The 19,567-nt window shown below is 37.0% G+C and overlaps 1 protein-coding gene and 2 long non-coding RNA genes across 6 annotated transcripts in view; 2 read left to right on the forward strand and 1 right to left on the reverse strand.

The window, feature by feature from the left end:
* LOC141451336 (acid sphingomyelinase-like phosphodiesterase 3b) overlaps positions 1-19,567 on the reverse strand; it is a 267,887-nt gene that overhangs the window by 66,472 nt on the left and 181,848 nt on the right. The window lies entirely within an intron of this gene.
* The window catches only part of LOC141451337 (uncharacterized), a 56,243-nt gene that overhangs the window by 16,694 nt on the left and 19,982 nt on the right, over positions 1-19,567 (forward strand). For all 4 annotated transcript variants that reach the window (XR_012456693.1, XR_012456692.1, XR_012456694.1 and 1 more), the window contains exon 3: positions 4,141-4,249. This is a non-coding gene — a long non-coding RNA (uncharacterized lncRNA). The remainder of the gene's footprint in view (positions 1-4,140; positions 4,250-19,567) is intronic.
* Positions 8,035-8,425, forward strand: LOC141451338 (uncharacterized). Its single transcript, XR_012456695.1, has 2 exons — positions 8,035-8,187; positions 8,294-8,425. It is a non-coding gene; the product is annotated as an uncharacterized lncRNA (long non-coding RNA).

Below are 19,567 nucleotides of genomic sequence, written 5' to 3' on the forward strand. Positions count from 1 at the left end.
ATTCAGTTTTTTATTGTTTATTATTACTGAGTTACCTCTTGGGTACATGTATATATATACATTGTGTGCACGTTCATCGCGGTTGTAAGCATTCGCACTTATAACAGTTATAAATACATGAAACGTCAATGAAAAAAAAAAACTAGATTAAAAAATATATATCTGTTATTGACTCTTTAACTTGGTAAGGAAAGGTATTGATATACACATACCTACAAATAAACCACTGATATTCACATAACTAGGTAACCAATTGACAAAAATATGTGTTATTAAAATAGGCACACCATAAAAGAAAAAATGAATGAAAAAACAAAATATTCTTTCGGAATACATAGGAAATTAATATCATAATATATCTTATGTATAATTAGCCGCTTGAAATCACAAGCCATTTGAAAACCTCACACATCAACGGTTTTATTAAATTGGTAACGTTCTCCATAAAGTAGTACAGGGCGTTCCAACCTTCACGTCTTTGGGAATTAAAAATGGTTTTCATACCGATTTCATTTTTTTTAATAGCAGTTTAATAACAGTTTAGCCTATTTAGCCTATGGGATGCTATATATTCGTCTTCGGCCAACATGTCTGTCAATTGGTAAATACAATAGATCTTACGTACAATCTTTTTTATGTTATTAATGCGTAACATCACAAAGTCACCAACTCTCCACGTATGTTTGATTTCGCACCTGGTACTTCTCTTGAGGGAGCTTCATTTTTCCCCTGGCCGTTTTATTTGATGGTATTCTATGGTTCAGCCATTTCCTCCCTTTCTTCTTTGTCATGTGGCTAGGACCCAAAACTGAGGGAGAATGAGAGACTTTCCAACTCCGATAAGTGGGCGTTGTTTTTATCTATCACGTAGGCCTCGGAAGCTGTTCGGCGATCACGATTATTCCAGTTTGTTGTTCATACATTGTTGTTCTGTACAAAATAATCATTCTGCATTCCCTCTTGAAATAAGGCGTACATTTGCTAATTAATTAATTTAAACATATTTTGTTGGAAGTTTTACTATTTATTTTATGTTGCCGATTTTTATCAATGATTTTATTTTACAATATATTGAATTTTTAATTATAATAAAATTTATCAACCTATCTTATCATTTTCCCAGGAAGTCAATCACTGGTCTCAAAAAAAAAAAGCTGTAGGACTAGTAATTGACAGACATGTCAATTACTGGGCAGATTGCCGTTTCAAGGACCAGTGATTGACAGCCCCATTTTAATCCTCAATGCTTCTTATAATTAAAAAAAAAACTACATAAATGAAATCTACAAGTAATACTAATTATAACAGAACATTGATAACCACACGAATATTTGAACAAATAAACGAGAAAAAAGAAAAATTATTTTCTTATCAATCCTCCTTAGCAACGGCTTGTTTTTTCCTTGATTTTGAACTTTTAACACAAATAACCTTCCACTGGTACCAAGGAACCTTCCAATAATTAATATCTTTCTGGAACTGCTGCCCAAAGGCTTCTCAATAACGAAATTGAAAGAATCACCACTAAAAACGGCTCATATCCCTTATAATACCAGTTTATTTCTGGTATGTCAATTACTGGTGCCTTCACCCTATATATATATTTTTTTCTGCAAAATTCAATTATGGCCACATTAAGGCTTAAGTAAGTACATCGTCAAAACGTACTTAAAGTTGTTGCTATGTGGCAAAAAATTTTTTATCATGGATCCTAACAGAATAGAATGTGTAAACAATTCCAGCAATTTTGTTCTCCTATTGTGCTCCTATTGTGTAACCACTTATTCAGAGCACAGACACCAACCACCATATTCATATTCCTGTTCAAATTTCATTTCATGAATCTTGACAATTTCCTCTTATTCCAGGAAGTGGAAATAATGAAATAAATAAATACATATGTTTCACGTTTAACAATAACATATGAAAAAAAATTCCAGTGCTAGTTTTTATTAGGTTTAAAGTTCCAAAAAGAAAATTCTAAAGTCACGTTCATTTAATTGAAATGGAAAACATAAAAAAAAATCTTTTACCCATGTGAAGGAAAACTTGGTTATATCCAATAGAGAAGGCATTGTATTTTCCTTTCAATAAAGGAAGGTCGGAATCACGTTCAGTTTCCTCCTGGTGGTTTAACTTTAAAAAAAAAAATAACATACTTCTTCTGTCAAATAAGAAGTGATAACAAAAGGACGAAGAGTAGTGTAAAGCAGTAGAGAGATAACAAAAGATTAATTTTTAAAAAATTGAAAAGCAAGGATCTTTTAAGTGAAAATATGATAATGTAATTCAATTTTTGCTAGAAGTATTTCTTGAAATTAGTTTTCTCAACTCTGTGTATCACAAACTATTAATTTCCAACAGTGGATGAATCTTGTCCAGATAGAACTTCTTCAACTTGAAATAAATTTAATAAAATGATCAGCTAACGGAGACAACCATATTAAATATCAAAACTGGGCAATGGATAACTTGAAATTAAAGCTAAGGGTGCATAGTATGGGCCAACGATGCAACTTTGTTCAAAAGCTCAATCTTTAAAAGATCAATAAAAAGGCTGGAACAGAGATATTTTCACAGCTGTAAATTTCGTTCTGTGCCACTTTAATACGTCTGGTATCCAAGGTAGGGGTGCAAACGTGCAATCACGAATAGGAGAAATCACAGGATACTTGTTATTCTGTTTTCTGGATACGGAAGTGCGACTCTGCTGTAAGAATTTTCCAGTTTCTCGTTGTAATACGCACCTGATTGGTTGAAATGGTGCAGATTGATTGTTTTTTTTTTTTATATATTGTGAATGAAATTACCACCTAAATGCCTATTTTAGAATTTCTGAGTAAAACTGGTTTTTATGGGGGTGAGTCTCGAATAAGGCCATATTAAGGCTTTACTCAAAATGCGGGTTAAAAGTAGGGTTACCATACGCCCCGGTTTGGCCGGGACTGTCCCGATTTTAAGCACTTGTCCCAGCATCCTAGCAGGTTCTTAAATGTGTCCCGGTTTTTAAAGGTTAAAAAAAAGATTTAATATTTGTTAAATATAAAGAAATCGTTTGCTTGAGTGTAACGTTGGTGACTTATTATTTTGTAAAACTAATCTAAATTTGAAATGTAGTAAATTTTATGATTTAATTAGAAATGACGAAAACTTTCTAAAAAAAAGTACAATCTTCTGAGAAATACTCTTGTACAAGTAAATAATACACATATATTACTACTATTAATATGTAAGTGCATTTTATTATATTTTTATATTTATTAGCTACATTTTTTGTGATTTTTCACGATATACGTTTAGTTTTGTGACACTCAATAATATTAATAATTTGTATTAGCAAAATATTCATTAAAGTGTAAGTTATACTTTATTAACAATGAAAAAAATCTAACAAATTATACTATTTACTTATTTTTACCTGACTGTCCCGGTTTGGCGTAAAAAATAAATGGTAACCCTAGTTAAAAGCAAATTACTTGGGTCTGCTTCCAATATAATGTCCATGAATATTAATAAAATTTCTGGAATTACAAGTTTGATTCAAAATTATTTTTGCGAAAAGCAACTTAAGAGATTAGTTTGTTTTTTATACAAGGGAAACTGGGGAGTCAAAGAAGAAGAGTCCCTATTTTTCTTTTTAGGCGGGCTTTACGTCCAACTACCAAATTAAGTGTCGTGGACGGAGGTGCCTAGCAAACATACTTTACGATAAATTACTTGCATCAACCATTAAATAAAATCCAAGACCTAGAACGGGTATCGATTTCATTACCACAATAAATCTTAGCTTTGTGAGTCTCGTCTATAAACGCTCAGCTACTGTGGCGCCTTAATCTTTTGGGAAGTTAATGGCAGTAGTTGGGATTGCGGCCAAACTTCCAATGAAAGAAGAATATTATTGAAGGTCAGAACAGAAAGTGGGAGAAGGCGTTTTAGTGACCAACCCAGTAGATCAAAAAAAGGTACGTAAAAAGGAAGTTGCAAGGAGGTAAGCATTTGTGGTAGGAAAGAGGCTTCCCTACTCTCCTCCAGAACCTTGCTACAAGGTTCCTTATTTTTTTCTATTCTCAGCTACCCGTAGATGATATTTATACAGTCTTTTATTTGTTTATTTTTGACTTTTTTTTTCCCCTTTTAAAGGAAGTAACTAAGTGACAAACTGAACACGGTGATAACTCTTCTTGAATAATTGAGATTAATCAAAGATGGAGTCATCTGAGAGAGAATTTTTTACACAATTTCACTCGAGGTCAGTAATTGATATTTATGTTAGAATAATTTCAATTTGAACCTTCTTCTAAAAAATGATAAGTTCTCAAATTGGACATGACGGTTTATGTATTATTTACAAGCATTTACGTTACAAAGGAAATTGCTGGGAGCACTGAAATAGTAAACAATAAATTCATTAAACAAAATGAATTAAACATATTAAAATAAAAGCAAAATAAAATAAAATATTAAACATCTGCTCTTAATCATTGTACACTGTACTCGTACATAACAAAATAATCGACACTGCATTGTTTATCAATATTGTAACGAAGTTGACCTTAGGAGAAAAGAAAGGCCTAGATTGTTCTAGGGGTTAAGCGACCAAAGTCGGTAACAGGCCACCACTATGTAGACAAAAGGGCCGGTCTCTACCTGAACTGGAAAAGAAAGGGCTAGATTGTTCAAAGAGTTTAGTGACCGTAGCCTGTAACGGTCCACCGCTGTGTTTTCCAGCCAATGAGCGGCAGGTTGGAGTGAGACAGACGGAGTTGGAGTGAAACAGAGAGTAGGAGGAGGGCGGCCCCAGTTGGGGTGGTGGTAGTATGTGTTTTCCAGCCAATGAGCGGCAGGTTGGAGTGAGACAGACGGAGTTGGAGTGAGACAGAGAACTGGAAGAGGGCGGCCCCAGTTGGGGTGGTGGCAGTATGTGTTTTCCTCAGCCAGTGACAGACGGAGTGGGGCAGTCGCAGTTAAAAGGAGGCAGACACAGCTGGAGCAGTTAGTTTTTGAGTGAGTTTTGAGTTAGTCACGGAAAGTTAGTTTGGAGAGACACTTTGGAAGTGACAGTTTGAGAGAGAGTCAGTGTTGCGGAGTGCTTCAAAGTTAGCTAGTCGGGCAGTTAGTCAGTTAGTGAGTAGAGCTTTGTTTGTGTAGCAGAGACTAGTGCAATTCGGTGCAGTGCGGACCAGTGGTCAGTCGGGGAACAGTTTTGTGGCGTTACGTAGTGAGTAAGTAACAGTAAACTGTTGTGACTGTTGTAAATGGTAACTGTAATGAATAGCGTTAGTTGCTAGTAAATGTTAATGTTAGTAAAGGTAATGTGTTAATAAATCAGGTTATTACTTACAAATTTAGCGTGTTTTATTATTTAATCAAACCCACATATTTAAATTAACTAGTGGAAGGCATTAGTTATAGTTGTGAAGTTTTTAGTAAAAGGACAAAAACTTTACAATATTATCTATGTCTTGAGTGGAGGCAACTTGATAATTTATATCATCTTTCATATTTACATATTTATTTATAATCCTATTTCTCTAGTCCTTGAAGTGATAGCAATGAAGTAGAAAATTATACTACGTATCCTTATTTAGGTTAAAATAGTAACAACATTAAAAATAACTTGCTTTCCATTTATAAACAACCTAGTCTGAATTTTGAATGGCAGTCTTAATTGGCAGATAAGTCTAATTTAAGTAATGCAATGCAATCTGTTAAATGGACAGACTAGTCTATAAAATAGTCTATGAACAGTAATGTTTAAAAACCTTTTTTAAAAAGTCTGTTGTTCTCAAGTTTCGAGTAGGTACTTTTGGTGCTCAAAAGTTCACTAGATGGTAGGTGTATTTTACATTAACAGCTTACAATCTCCACCTCTCTTTACCCGAGTGGATATTGAATTTCGACGTGTTTCCTGTATTTGACATTTAAAGAAAGTGAGAATAAGAATACAATAGTACCAAATTATTTAAACTACTTTTTACGAATTTCGGGACCTCTAAAACAGAAAATGGGATTCCAGGTTACAACTCCTTCTAGGAGGTTTTAATAGAGAATATAATAATGGCCTAAATCTTATAATCTTAAAATGGATCGATTTTGTTTAATTTACCATTTTAATTTTTTTTTTATTCCCATTAAAGTGTGATCTAACAGAAATTGATGATTTTGTTTTAAATTAATGAAATAATTTAGGTGTTCCAAAATTGGTGTAACCGTTGGTTGTGTGTGCTTCCCACCCTAGGTGATGGCTTTGCAAACTTAAGCTTCTTTTTTTTTAAATTAAATTCCAATAAAAAAAAAGAGGTAGAAGAACTTAAATATAAAAATTCTGGAATATTGGCATTCACGTAACGTTGAGCATATCTTCTAAATATTTTATCACTGTAACTAGATAATCCAAGATTGGTGGAAGCAATATGCCTGCGGCTCTTGCAATCAATCGATGATCTCTCGTCAGTTTATTCTCAATTTATATAATACAAATATTTACACTTTTTTTTACCTCACCAGCATAAATAGTGCTCAGTTAACAATAATATTATTAAAATTTTTAATATACATATTTTTGTCTATGGAAGTAATTCTGAGTGCTGTGTCTTAAATGATTCTGCTGCAATAGGGGTCAATATGGAGTAAGATATTGATAAAGAAAAGAAAATAAACCACAACCGTTATTCCATGTCTTAGATTTCAAAACTAGTTTACTTTTGAATGGTTTTATGACCGTATGAGATGTGTTTAATCTTGGTCGATGAAATATTAAACTTTAAAGAAGCAAAGGACCAGTACTCAAGGCTAAGTTTTCATCCTGCCTTAACGCCATATTAACCTTCCAGCGGGCGCGAGTATCTCCCACTTCCCACTTTGCTGAATGCTCTCGACATGCTCTATTGGGGATTAACTCTGTTTGGTCTAATCTATTTCTAAATGATCTTATTCCCCTTTCCTCTAAATATGGCGTGTTTAATTCGGTGATGCGGTCTATGCTGACTTATGGTTGCCAATTCTGGGGTTATCGTTACGTGGATAAAATAGAAAAAGTTCAAAGGACCTTTATTAAAAAACTCTACAGACTTCCCAAGAATATTCCGGATTATGTGATATATTTGGAGGCTAAATGTGCGCCTATTCATGTCTTCACATTTGGCCTTCATTTAAAGTACATAATAAAAGCCCTAAATTATAAAGATTTCCGCCTAACCTCTTTAGTAATAGGCCAAAGAAATAGTCAAAACGAAAATACTGTGGTACAAGGACTGGATGAATTTGGCTACTAAATTGGGATGTGTTTTCAGCGAAATATTTGTCTCAGTAGAACAGTTGGAAAAGGAAATGAACGTTATAAGGGAAGGATTAGTGCCCTATTACCAGTTGTCTTATAAACAGCGAGCCTCCAATGGTATTCACCACAATATATATAAAAAGCTGTCCCTGGAAGTGGATTATTTGAATCTGGGACTGGAGAGGTCGCAAATCAGTAGTTTGATTAAAGTGAGGGCTGAAGCACTCAATTTAAATTTCAAACCTTATATTGTTGGAGGAAATTACAACTGCTCGATGTGTGACCTTAGGGAAGCCGAGGATGTTTTCCACTTCTTGGGCCGCGGTAGAATTCTTAAAAAGATAAGATTGAGGTACTTTAATGCACAGTCCTTAACGGAAGAGGAAATGCTGAGGTATTTGAATGGTGCAAATTGGGAGGTGTTGGCTGGCTTTATAAGAGACGCTCTAGCCTACCGCTCCTTTTTGGTTAGCCACTTCAATTATTAGTTGCTGGTTGGATTAGCGATGATGTAAAATAAAAATTATAATTTTAAAGGGAAAAATTCTTTACTTTTTTATTATTTTAATTTTGTTGTTTTCTTATTTTGTTATTGTACACTTTTCAGTTCAATGTAAAAAAAAATATATACATTATTATTTGAAATTTGCGCTCCTGACAGACAGCCAATGGCTATGTCAGCTATTACTTTTGTGAAATTTTTTCTTTGTAAACTATCTATGTTGTAAATAAAAGTTTATCTATCTATCTAATCGCAGTTTAGTGACGGAGCGGCGGAGGGTGCTGTCCTTTAAGCAATGCTACACCCTCATCCCTAGTTTCCTTCAGTAAAAATCCTATCTTGTTTGGGGTTGTACATTTCTTTGCAATTGCCGATCCGTGCCTGACATATACTCGCGACCATTCGAGTAAGTTTCCTGACTTATCAATTATTTATATTTTTTCTTTTATACGTGTTCATCAAATTGAACTATTATCAAAATTGTTTATAAGAATATTGTTTTCTACTGACAGAAAAAGACATTGTATATCTCAGATACGAGGAGGAAATAACTGCGAACACTTTCAGACAGTCTAGTGGATGAACATGGTGATTGTAAAATTACACTTATTGGCTTGTAAAAAATAAAAAGTACTGTCGTTTTCTGAGTCTTTTTTTATTTGTTATTTCATTATTAATAATTAGTAGATAGGATTTGCCGATTCTGGCACACCTAAAATACAAAATGGCGGCCATCCCCTCCCCCTCCCCCACCCCTACCCCCACCCCTCCTTATTGACCAATCATCGATTTCGACGACCACTTAGGCCACGCCCCCTACCCCCACCCCTCCCCTTTTTGACCAATCATCGAACTCGACGACCACTTAGGCCACGCCCCTACCCCCACCCCTCCCCTTTTGACCAATCATCGAACTCGACGAGGGCTTTAGGCCACGCCCCTTCCCCCACCCCACCCTTCTTAATCGACCAATCAGCGAATTCGATGACACCCCTTTTACCCCCACTCCTTCCCCCACCCTTATTAATTGACCAATCAGCGAATTCGACGACACCTCATTACCCCCACCCTAGCCCTACTCCTATTACATGACACCTACCTTTACCCCCACCACCTCTAGGTCGTCGTATTCGTTGGCCTCTTAAGCTCCTCCTACAAGATGGCGGCTCTCCTAACAGCTGTAGTACACAAGATGGCCGACCTCGTACCAGCTGATGACCACAAGATGGCGGACCTCATACCTCCACCCCCCTCGCCCATTGATAGACAGGAGGGGATTTTTTTTTTAATTATTTTTACTTACCTGGGATTCGATCCTACAACCTTCGTACTGATAGACACGTCATCTGCACCAGTCGGCCACAGTGGTAGTCTCGCTTACTCTAGTTTTGAATGTTCTCTTATGTTTTAACTTGGAATTATTTTTTAAAAAATCTAACCCCCCTCACCAAGAATTTTTTTTTTTTTTATTTAAATTACCCCCACTATCACAAAAATATTCAACTTAAATAAAAATGGATAACCTCACTTTAGGTAATAGAAAAATTATTTACTTACCCCCTCCACCTGGCTGCTTCCGCTGCTGATGACGCGACCTACACTCACTGAAAACTAAACCCGAACTGACACTTGGACTGCGATACTAGCATTAACCCCCCACCACCACAATTACGTCACACTCTAACTAGCCAATAGAATTGCATCTTTTTTTCCAAATGATTACCTCTCTGGACAGGTCTCTGTAGCAAGCCACCCCCTTTCCCTTCCACATCTTTTATCATACCTGTTAATTTATATATATGCCAACATAGCTGAACATGCTCCAACAAGTCTGGACATGTAGCCAGCTGTTTGAACAGGCAAGTAAAAATAATGATGACTCATACCATTGTCATATCCTCAACGAACACAAACATGCTCCAACAAGTCTGGACATGTAGCCAGCTGCCTCTTTCGCTTTAACCGTTTTTTTTTTTTTGTTATTATGAAGTTAAAAGTAAATTGAACTTTGAACTTTCATATATCTTATTATTTCCGTTTACCAACTATACCAACCTGTATGAACATGCTCCAACAAGTCTGGACATGTAGCCAGCTGCCTCATTCGCTTTAACCGTTTTTTTTTGTTATGTGTGATTACCTGAACATGCTCCAACAAGTCCGGACATGTAGCCAGCTGCCTCATTCGCTTTAACCGTTTTTTTTGTTATGTGTGATTACCTGAACATGCTCCAACAAGTCCGGACATGTAGCCAGCTGCCTCATTCGCTTTAACCGTTTTTTGTTATTATGAAGTTAAAAGTAAATTGAACTTTGAACTTATTAATAAAATATAAATAAGTTTTAATTAACTTTTCTTTATTTATAAGTGTATAAAGTAAAAATAAGAATGAACAAACATTAATTAAAACATTTTATTTTTATTTAACGGAAGTATACAAGTAAAATAATAACATTTATTTCACAGTATAAATTTTATTTAAATTCTATGTCATATCTTCCATTATTAAAGCCTTTGTACATTATTAACAGTTTTTTCTTTGATTGTTGGTAATCTTCCACCATTTCATCAGTTATCACTGCCGCAAATCTGCGTGGAAGGAAGATCCTCGTTGGGTAGTCCATTGTCGGGCCAATATAATGTAAATGGGCAACGATGGCATCTCCAAATTTAGTGTTGATTCTTTCGAATTGCTTCACTTCGTATGAGTATCCGGTTCTTAGATCTGATAATTTGCCAATGCCCACAGACCTTGTATTCACATCATTCAAAAAGCTTGCCAACTTAGACATCTGAAAGAAGAATATTATATGAAAGTATCACATCATTATCAAAATATTGTTTCAATAAAAAAAAGTATTATTACTTACCTTTGAAGTATGAAGTTAACCTCTCGAGCTGTGGGCAACGAATGACGAATTACCTTACAAGCTTCACTACTCTACCGTTACGGATGTCCCCCCCCCCACTCTATGACGTCACTTATAGTTAGCCAATAGAATTGCGTGCTTGTCTTCCCTCTCTCTCTCTTGCAAGTGTCTCTCTCTCTCTCTAAGGTGAATCATACCTCCCACCTTTGATGCAGGACTCAACCTGTCCGTTAACTTTATATATGTTTCTTAGAAAAAAACAATATTTTTGAAACTGAACTTTGCCCTTATTAGCTTTTATTGCTTTATAAATAATAAAACTTTGAATGTTTTGGAGACTTAAAAACTTACTTTTTAAAAAATGTTAACACGCTTGCACAACATGTTTGAACAGGCAAGTAAAAAATAATGATGACTCATACCATTGTCATATCCTCAACGTGCACAAGCTGCAGCTTAGTTTTTTCTTTTTTTTTTTTAACTAAATAATTTTTGGATATGCGCCCCTCTTAGTTCGGCTTCCGCCTTAAGCTTCCTCACCACGTCAAGGTGGAGGTCATCGAGAAACTTTTTTTTATTTTTTTTAATAATTTTATAATAATAAAAGGAATACTTGAAAAATAAAGCAATAATTTAATTTAATACATTTATTGAAATAAAACTTTAAAAGATACATATACCTCAGAAAAATATATAAAAACTTAAAAATCAACTTCAAATACAAATAAAATATTTAACTTCTAATTAGTACATTAAAGTGAAATAAATAAGAAATGTTTTGCTATCGAATCAGTTTATTTTAATGGTTGTTGGAATTTTAGCTGCCTTGCATCAATCGCATTCATACATTGTACAGAATCTGCACAAATCCATTCATGGTTTACGGGGATTTTACACCCCGCCAGTGACCAACATTCAGGTTTGTGTGCAACTCAATGCATTCGCCAGTGACCACATTCGTTCTTCAAGGCAAAAATATTTCCGTCTCATTCCAACCAAATTTACTGTTGAGCCAGCAATTGATGGCTTTAATTCGATATTGCGTACATTTCTCTTTACAAGTATTGTGCATAATACAATGATTTCCTGCTGTTTCTAATGAATCAAGTTTTGGACAGTCATAATCTTCTAAATTAATTACACAACAACTGTACAGATTTTGTAAAAGAAATCTTTTCTTTTCATAACCCTTAACAAACACAAATTTATAATTACAATCAATAAACTTGAAAATATCTCTAATCATTTCATATTCAATATCCCCGTCATTCCACTTAATTTTATGATAATAATTTTCTAACCAATAATTGGTTCTTCTACTTTTTTCACATTGTTTATGTTGGACAGGTGGCTTGAATATCCAGTGTCTGACTGATTGAAAATTATAGTCTAATAGAGAAAGCTCTTTAACAATATAACCTCCTACACTGTCTACAAAGCACTGGAAGTCAGCTATCAGCACGCCTGTCTGAGCCATACTGAACACTGAACTAGCTCTTCAAGCCTTCTTATACCATACGACGTACAATACCTGTTAGAGGATTATATTCTGCCACCCTGTCGTGAATAATAAGGCAATAAGCAGTGGTGTTGGGCGGGAACATTTCTTTTGATTCAAATTCCAATCTAACATCTACCGGGCCACATTTGATAGATTCACACTGTTTAGAACAATCTATTACAATTAAGGGTGTTTTCTCTTTGAAATTTTGTAAAGAACTTAGAGGATACATTTGTTCTCCATAATATGACATTTGAAAGGAAGCATACATATGATATAGAATGGCAAAACGGTTAGAGGAAAAATCTACATTCAAATCGCCGTATGGGAAAGCTTTACAATTAAGATAAAGTTTTACATTTGAAATTGAACAGTGGTCAAAGTGACTAGCGTTGCTTTCCACATTATTAGCACGTCCGGTTTGAAAAGCTAGAATGATATATCGGGGCTTTTCCATTTGACTAGATGTCTTTACTGACCAGATTTGCCTCTGAGTGGCCGGCAACAAAGGGTAATCATAGAGTTCCCAACTTCTAAAACTTAGAGCAAATACCTTAGCAGATTTAAGATGACGCATAAGAGCCAATCTCTGATGTTCGTTGACTGTTACATAGGGCAGCATCCAGCAAAGCTTCACAATTTCAATTTTACACCTCTCCACCGCTTGTTCTTCATTCAATCTGTTGAATTTATAGGCATTTCCATCTTGTCTGCTTCTAACAAGTATCAATTCTTGTTTAACATTAATCACAATTTTCTGGTAATCTTCACAAAATCCCAGCAGCGATGACAGCGGAATGCATAAATTAAAACATCCTTCTGCTGAAGTGATGTTGAGAGCATCGCTTTGGGGATAGCACCAGCCCCAGTTTGTAACATACTGGCAGCCTGCCTTAAGCGAAACCAGCCCTTTAAGTGTACAAGCTATTCCTGGGTTTTTTACTCGATCTATTTCAACTCCACTTAGTTCGTATCTTATTTCATCAAATAGAAATGCAAAAGCATTATTGGTCAATTTAGATGAAACAGGAACTGCAGAGCCGTCTTCCTTTAAAAACTTGCCTTCCAAGTAGAGCAAACTTTGACTGGGTAGCGTATATAGATCTTGATGTTGTACACTAATGCGTATTTCATCGCCTGGCAGTAGTTTTGAAGAAGCATATGGGTGATGGGAATGCAATTCTATGCACTCGATTGAATTGTCAAACTGACATTTCTCTTCCAAATCTAACACTTCCATGATGATGATAGCACGTAGTAACCTGCAGCCTGAAGAAATCGAATACTGCTGTTGGTCAGCGATGTTCGCTCGGCAACTGTTCTCACTGGAATGATGCTCTTTTTCTCCGCAACTGTCCTTTTATCGCCTCTTCTAAAGTCTAAACCCATCTCCGTCTAGTGATCAAATGGCCAACTTCAGTTGTGAGCCTCTCTTTTATAAGACATCCAGCAGGAAGAGTAGACAAAGCTGACCGCAGTTGTTAGTGCCAACTTTCTGATACTGCTTCCTGTTCCATGAAATTCGACTTCCCTTTACATATCGGACAAATTCAGCAGGGGGATTGGCACCACTGCTATCGAAGAATTGAACATATTCTCCTCTCTTCTTGTAACAAACCCAGTGAGTACCACTGCCAACACTGCTATCCAAATTAAAAATGGCTCGTTCATTTTTCCAAGGTTTCTTTGGGAATTCATCAATCATGAATACTCCTCTGAAATGAGGAATTTTATTTGATTTCGCCAACTTAATTAGATCAAAATTACTTAACCGCAGGCGAGGTAGCGTATCCAGCATTCGTTTAGCTTTTCCACTCAATTTTGAAGATTTGCCACCCATCCGTCTAGGAGTGGGGATGATTCTCTTCTTTTTCTTCTTATCTTTAGCACGTCTCATGATAAACTGAATCGCTGTTAGTTGTTTCTGGCTTTATATATGAACATTTTTAACATTCTCCCAACTGTTGTGTGAATTATCTAAGCCCAACCATTTCACCAAAATTCTATCACCTTTCCGTTTAATAACCTTCTCCACTAGGTAACTGTCGGGATGTTTGGCCAGCTGCAGTTCCTCTTGATAGAAACCTCCAGCAATCATTTGCCCTTTATAATCTTTCAGATGATAGGTGATCGGTATGGTATTTTTCACTTCAGCAACTTTAAATATTTCTGTAGACCATGAAGGGCAGTAGCCTTTAGCAAATTGCGCTTTATATTTGGATATGCGTACATGATCACCAGCTTTGAACTTGGGAATGCTGGCATTTTTCAAAGTTTTCTTCGCATATACTTCACGTAACAGCTGTTCTTCTATTTCTTTTCCCCGTACTGAAGCCGGTGCCATTTTGATCGTTCTGTGTTTAGTATTATTATATTTGTTCACTAGCGATTTAATACTGGTTAACCAGTCGTACGATCCTTGGAGACTAAATTTTTTCCACATTGCCGCTTTCAGAGTACGATTGAATCTCTCCACTATTGAAGCTTTTAAGTTACTATAGGAGGAATAGTGATTTATACCGTTCACGTTCATCAGCTTGCCAAATATCTTGTTGTAAAACTCTTTTCCATTATCCGTTTGCAAATTGTTTGGCTTCCGATCGGCTAATACTTTCTCGAATGCTTGACTCACTTCCAGGGCTGTCTTATTCTTCAGAGGGATCGCCCATGCATATTTGGAGAAACAATCAATCACGGTCAACAGATATTTGTGGCCTTTATTGAATCTAGCGTAGGGTATTAGTTCCACCAAGTCGGCTTGCCATAGGTCATCCAAGCCCTTCAGAAGGACTGCTCTTCTCTTGAACACTCTTCTTGCTGGTCTGTGCAACTCGTTAACGATCTGTTCCTTAACAGAGGCCATGATGAAATGAAGCTTGCTCATGTCCACACTACGCTATTATACCTCCATCTCTCAGCTGGGCTTCAATACTTTTTATTTCCGCGCTGGCATTGTTGGTGCCAAGTAAGCTTCTTAATCGATCTACAAGCATGTTAGGATCTACATATCCAGCACCCCTTTTTGCTGAAAACAATTTTGAAATCACATTCTTGTATTTCATGTTTGTGTTCAGAACTTTAATTGGTCCGGAAGGGCTGTGCCCTTCTCTATGAGCGTTCGTCTGTTGCAGTATGCTCTTATAATTGATATAATCCGTCTTTTTCACCATAGACAAGTTTGGATTTGTCATGAATAATAACTCGAAAAGACCTGGTGTGCCGAAATAGGTATTATCACCAACAGATAGAATATCTTTGCTGATGGAGACCACTGAGTCACCAATACTAAATCTCCGGCCGTCATAAACTACACCATATATCATATCCAAGTCCTTGGTCTCATTTTTAATAAATTTTTTGATATATTTTGAGGACATGTCTCCAACTTCCTTCAAATATTTTGCTGAAATTTCCTTCCCTTCGGGCGTTTGTGCTTGTTCTCGTACCTCTTGAAGCGGGCTGGCTGCTTCAGCAGAAGCAGAAGAAGATAACTTTAGAACTTCCGGTCGCTTTGGGGTTGAAAGTTCTTCATGCCATGTTTTTGTAAATCTTGACGGCGGTGTTGTAGCCGATTCCAGCCTCAGAAATTTTAGTCTCTTTGGAGGTGGAAGGGGTGTTTCACAAGTAGCTACTTCCGGTTTAGGAGATTGTTTTAATTCAAGTGGTGGCTTTTCCTGCTTTTCCACCAATGCTTTCAATGGACTCAATAAAGGTTGATATTTCATTTTCAAATATTCATCGGTCTCTTCTCTGTTTCTCTTCAATAAATTACACTTTTCTTGAATCGCCTTTCTGGTTTCGATTATTTCACGCATTACAACGTCACTAGTTGACCCCTCCATGGCTCAATGAACAATGATCTTCAAGTACATAGTTAAGGTATTATATAGGCTTCGAAACCTTTTCGATACCTTCCCTCATTAATCTGTCTATCTTTGTCCAACACTAGAAAGCCAAATCTATTTTCTTTCCAGCACCTGTGGCAAATTTTTCTAAAAGTTTTGAATTCCATGTCGGAATTGATATGGTCATCGTAAATTCTTCTCAAATTTAATTCATCTTGCCGAAAGAGTATTAGGAAATTTGCATTTTCTCTCACTAGGTGCTTAGGAACTCTAGTATAACTTTGACTTAGATAAAATATATCAACTCCACTGTGGCGCCCCATACAAAAATAGGCTCTTACATTATCTTGCTTGTCACATGCTATATCATCGAAAATAATTATTGAATTTGGCAGGGCCTCTTTAGGTGGGGGAACTTGAGAATTGTCTTCAAATTCAAAGTACCCAATATCTTTTAAAGGTTCTAAAATTTGAGCTAGCTTCTGGTACTTGGGCTGTTGTAATGACTTTGCAAACAAATATATATTTTCATATCTCAACCCCTTTGGATCGTATATTAAGCTCAACATCAGGTTAGTTTTCCCACAATTGGACGGCCCACTTATTAAACATCTAATGGAATCTGGGAAAAGCTGACCGTGTTTGGAGCATTTCTTGGAAGAGGCCCTGTCGTCAAGATTTTGCACGGAGAGGGTGTGATGTTGCTTTATCAAGCGCATGATGGGAACTAATAAGGAACGCTCTCTCGCTTCTGTATATATATAACTAAGCTATGTACATGGCACAGGAAATCTATCTACACTGCATTCATACACCCGCCACCAACATTCACACATCCTATTTACATAAAATAAAATAACTTAAACTAAAATACCCACCACCTTTTTTTTTTTATTTATTAATTTTTTTAATTTTTTTTTATTTTAATAAACTATTAATTAGAAAAAACTTAATACTAAATACTAATAATAAATAGAAAAAAATATTTACAAAAAATAATAATATATGGAAAAAAATATTTACAAAAATACGTTTAAAAAAAAAAATTAATAAATAAAGATTGACTAGAACAAAAAAAAAAGACCTACTCTAAACAAGGTAACCATGTACATAGTATATGAAATATATATATTTACAAAAAAATCCACAACTTTACACAGGCAAGTCCGCTATGGTAAAGTGGCCATGGGCGAGAGTATGTACACGATCGACTAGATGGCGTTTGTCGTCGTGGGGCGAAAGGGATACTTTTCTCTGTTCGACGGAAAAGAGTTTATGTTCTTTAGAAATTATTGTTCTAAACGTGGTTGTAAACTCTTTTCCCTCGAACAGGGCAGCCATATAATCATCAAAGGTGATTTTTTTATCTACGGCTGCCTTCTTTATCCCTTTCGCCCGCTTCTTCTCTAGGCCGCGGATGCGTACTGCGTACATCTTTGCGCGGAGGCCCACGAATTCAGAGACAGGCTCTCCACTGGCTTCATCCTTGAACTTCCCCAACACCTTCTTATTTCTGTTGCTCTTACATGGATGTCCGTCAGGGTAGTCACTGGTGTCAAACTCGTCCATCATTGTAGTTATGTCCTCGTAAAAGTCTCTCGTCTTTACTAAGTACATGAGGCTGTCAGTGTCTGTGTATAAAAGTTTTAGTTTGTCAGGTCCGTATTTGGTCAGCATTGTACTGTAGTGAAAGTCATACATCCGGACTTTGGACAGATCAAGAATGGCCATCCCAACATAGATTGGTTTGTTCATCGTGATCTGTTCAAAGTCCAGATGTACAGCAGTCAGCGTCTCAGAGTAGATCGTCCTGTCTTTAAAAGTAGGTTTCGCTATTAGTTTCCGTATTCTACGTTCGTCGGTTACTAGTTCTATTTTTGTTCGTTTTCGTACGTCCTCCATGAATTTGCCAAATACTGCGTTGTTCATTAGTTTGTAGAAGTCTTTGTCAAAGTCGTTGGTCGCCTGTTGTCTCATTTGGGTGTTGAGGTCGATGTAGGGACGAAGCCAACGGGACTGCCTGAATCGCAGCGCTCTATGTACGCGTACCAACCGCAGACCTAAACCCATAGCCTGCCTCAAGTTGACGAAGTGAACAACGTATTTCTCCCTGTTGGTCAATGGAGCCAACAATTTCTTATTAACCTGTCCCGGAGGCACCCTATTCTCCGGGAGAAGGGGGAAATCGTTGTGCAGTTCGTGCAACTCGGCCGGATACTCAATATCGGCTTCGACAATATACCCGAAGGGACCATCTTCCTGCATATTGCCCCAGTCTAGAGTATCCGGATCTGATACCCATTCGAAAGCCCCGTAAGGAAGTGGATTTGACATTGCCCACCCGTACAAATTATTTGCATCTAGGTAGGCAATGTAGCTAGATTCCTTATGAGGATCTCGATCTGGGTACAGATAAGCATTATCAGCTTTACCATAGCGAAGACTGCACTGGCAAATGCCACCCCTAATGCCCCGCTCAACCATCAGGAGCTGGTCATAATCAGTGAGTAGATCTAATTGTACCCCTGTACACTTCAGCATAGCATCCCAAGCCAGTCCTGGGGCCGTGAAATACCAGGCAGGGTCTAGCGAATATGCTCTTATGCAAACATCTCTGAAATTTTCAAAGATGTCACATAAGAGCATTACGTCTACCTTAAGGTAGAGTTCGCTGTACCCCCCTAGGGTTCTAATTTCAAAGGCCTCCCAAACTGACTGGGCATGCTGATAGTCTTCGTCCGAGATGTGGCATTCATTAAGGGTGCTATAGAATGCCTCCTTAGGGGGTAGAACCGTCTCCCTAAGTTTCTCGAACGAATCTGTGTAGTCATAGGGGTACACTCCTTTTCTTACGACCAGATCCATCTTGTCGGCGGGGAAGAATTTGCCCGTGTCTATAAATTTATTGTTGGGCAAATTCTTGGCCAACCTATCTAAGCTAGAAGACATGAAACGGAAGGTGTCCACAAATCTGACGGTTAGAGCGCCCACTTGCTTGCTGAATGAGATGTATTTCTCTTCGCTGTTGGGGATGACGTCAATGCGACTTGAGTCATACCCCAACTGGCGAACAATAAAGTGGGCGTCATAGCCGCTCAGATTGTGGAGGAAGACGGGAAGGAAACGAGGAGTGCGGTAAAGGATATTGCAGGAATTGTGAGCAGGACCACGATACACACCAGTGATGTGATCGTGATCCGCCACTTTAGGATCGGATCTATTGAAGGGAAGATTACAGAGGTGACATTTTGGGGACCGTTTAAAGTCTTCCAGCTGAGATGGTGTCAGGGGTAGCATTGGCCGCTTAATGGAGTATACCAGAGCCACCTTCTCGGCCACCGCCTTTACGTAAGCCATAAATTTCTCTGCGGAATCTTCACCCGTATAGATGTAAGGTTCCGCAGGAAAATCGGCAGGAAGGCAGTGGCGTATGTCTTCTGCCACTTTCACATAAGTGCAGAAACTCATAGGAAGGTGGCTCTGGTAGGGAGTTGTGTATGACCGGCCCAGATTGTTTCCGTTTGTATCCATTTTTTTTAAAATTGCCTCAAAATCAGCATAAACGACGA

This window comes from Rhodnius prolixus, unplaced genomic scaffold (assembly GCF_049639745.1).
Source record: "Rhodnius prolixus isolate KJV_2025 unplaced genomic scaffold, Rpr scaffold_8, whole genome shotgun sequence".
Classification (NCBI taxonomy): domain Eukaryota; kingdom Metazoa; phylum Arthropoda; class Insecta; order Hemiptera; family Reduviidae; genus Rhodnius; species Rhodnius prolixus.